Below are 2,822 nucleotides of genomic sequence, written 5' to 3'. Positions count from 1 at the left end.
GGGTATAGAGAAGCTACCCGGATCCTTGAGTTTAGGAGGCATGTTTTGGATTATAGCGCTACATTCGGCAGGGAGTGTAACGGTTTCGCTATCCTCAAGTTTCCTTTTATTAGAAAGAATTTCTTTTAAGAATTTAGCATATGAGGGCATCTGCGTAATAGCTTCGGTAAATGGAATTGTAACGTTTAATTGTTTAAGGAGATCGACAAATTTTCTAAATTGGCCTACATCTTTGGTTTTAACAAGCCTTTGAGGGTAAGGTATAGGTGGTTTGTAAGGTGGTGGAGGTACATAAGGTTCCTTCTTTTCTAGGGTATCCTTATTACTCTCTTCCTTTTCCTTAGGTTCACTTTCCTCATTAGATTTCTTAGGGTTTTGGTTTTCTATCCTTGGATCAGACGGTCCTTCCACTTCCGTTCCACTTCTTAATATAATTGCATGAGCTTGGCTTCTCGGATTAGGTTGGGGCTGTCCAGGGAATGTACCAGTTGGTGCAGCAGTAGGTGCTTGTTGTTGAGCTACTTGAGATATTTGTGTTTCCAGCATTTTGTTATGGGTAGCCAGGGCATCTACTTTGCTTGCTAGTTGTTTAAGTTGTTCGCCAGTGTGTATGTTCTGGTTTAAGAAATCTTTATTGGTTTGTTGTTGGGAAGCTATAAAGTTTTCCATCATGATTTCCAAGTTGGATTTTCTAGGGGTATTATTGTTAGGATTTGGTTTCTGATATCCCGGAGGTATAGATGGGGTTTGATTCGGAGACTGTCCAGGTGCGTATAAAGCATTATTACTCTTATATGAAAAGTTTGGATGGTTCTTCCAATTTGGGTTATAGGTATTCGAATAGGGGCTTCCTTGAGCATAGTTTACTTGCTCTATTTGGATTCCAGTCAAGAGTTGACATTCCGCAGGAGTGTGGCCTTGGATTCCACAGACCTCGCAATTCTGAGTTATAGCAACCACGGCGGTTGGTGGTGATACGTTTAAACTTTCAATTTTCTGGACCAAAGCATCCACTTTTGCATTGACGTGATCAAGGTTACTTATCTCGTACATGCCAGTTTTCGGTTGAGGTTTTTCCACTGTTGTTCGTTCGGTTCCCCACTGATAGTGGTTTTGGGCCATGCTCTCGATAAGCTGGTAAGCATCAGCATAAGGTTTGTTCATTAGTGCACCACCTGCAGCGGCGTCTATTGTTAACCTTGTATTGTATAAGAGACCATTATAAAATGTGTGAATTACTAACCAGTCTTCCAAACCATGGTGTGGGCAAAGTCTCATCATGTCTTTGTATCTTTCCCATGCTTCGAAAAGAGACTCGTTGTCTTTCTGTTTAAATCCGTTTATCTGGGCTCTTAACATAGCTGTTTTGCTTGGCGGAAAATATCGGGCAAGAAAAACTTTCTTCAACTCGTTCCATGTGGTGACTGAGTTGGAGGGGAGAGATTGAAGCCATCTTCTAGCGCTATCTCTTAATGAGAAAGGAAAAAGACGAAGTCGAATTGCCTCTGAAGTGACACCATTAGCTTTAACAGTATCAGCATATTGAACAAATACGGATAAATGAAGGTTTGGATCTTCGGTAAGATTTCCAGAGAATTGGTTCTGTTGCACAGCCTGCAACAGCGAAGGTTTAAGTTCAAAGTTGTTTGCTTCGATTGCGGGCGGAGCAATACTTGAATGCGGTTCATCTTGCGATGGAGCGGCGTAATCTCTAAGAGCACGAGCTGGTTCTGCCATCTCGGTTAAAGAAGGAAAAATGTTTTTGATATCAGGAAGGTGAATAGGAGGGAGATTGTTTTCAGCACGATATTCCCGAATTCGTCGTAAGACTCGGAGATATAGTTCGATATCGTTGATTCGTAAATAGAGCGGTTCGCCTTGAGAGCGAGTGCGTGGCATACAAATCAACGAAAGAAAGAATAGAAGGAAAAAGAAACCTTAGTCTCTACAGCGTAACGGAAGAGTTACGATATCGATTGAATAAAAGTCCCCGGCAACGGCGCCAAAAACTTGATCGCTCGACTGTGTGAGTCGAGAATGGGATACAAACTGCAAGTGCACAGTTCTATCGCGTAGTTTTAAAAGATATCGATCCCACAGGGACTTATGAATCGATGTACCGTTATCTAAAGTTACTACGTAAAGCTAAGGTGAAAATGTTTGATTGTTTGGGGAAGGGAGCTAAGAGCTAAACTAATATCTAGATTAAATATCAATAAAACGGATATCGGTATGTAGTTCGTCAAAACTAGGGAATCAATTCCTTGTCGGTCTCTCGGTTTTAAAATAAATCGTTTCGATTAACTTTATTGGTTAAAGGTTTTATCTCAAACTCTCGCTCTGTTGAAGAAACCATGATCTTAGATTAATGTAGCTGTCACTTATAATTAAGTCAAAAATCATATTTTGAAAACAATAAAGTTGCAGAAACTCTTTTTAAGAAAATACTGACCGTTTTAAACACCCTTATCTCAAACTTTCGCTCTGTTGACTTAGGTTATACAATTAAATCTAAATGCTTAACTCTCGTCCTCACATTCAATCTTTAAAAATACTTTTTGGAAAAAGGTCAGAATTTAATTAATTCTAAAACTTGCTCTCGCCCTGAGATAGACTTAATGACTAACTTACACTGTCCAGTTAAAACCTCAAACTCTCGCTCTGTTGGTTTCAACTTCTTTATGTCTTTTACTTTTGTAAAAAATCTTGTTATTAAACCTGTAAGTTAAGACCATAAAAAGATTGATTCTAATTTTAAGTTTGAATAGACCGACTTAGTCTTGACCCCTTATTCTGCTTACTTTACATACCGATATCTAGGC

General features: G+C 39.4%; 1 pseudogene; it reads left to right on the top strand.

The window, feature by feature from the left end:
* The first annotated feature begins 1,252 nt into the window (after positions 1–1,252).
* Positions 1,253–1,352, top strand: LOC127109135 (uncharacterized; annotated as a pseudogene).
* Positions 1,353–2,822: the final 1,470 nt, after the last annotated feature.

Source organism: Lathyrus oleraceus, chromosome 7 (genome assembly GCF_024323335.1).
Source record: "Lathyrus oleraceus cultivar Zhongwan6 chromosome 7, CAAS_Psat_ZW6_1.0, whole genome shotgun sequence".
NCBI classification, from domain to species: domain Eukaryota; kingdom Viridiplantae; phylum Streptophyta; class Magnoliopsida; order Fabales; family Fabaceae; genus Lathyrus; species Lathyrus oleraceus.
Note: the sequence above shows the minus strand (reverse complement) of the source record. Positions and strands in the feature narration are given on the sequence as shown.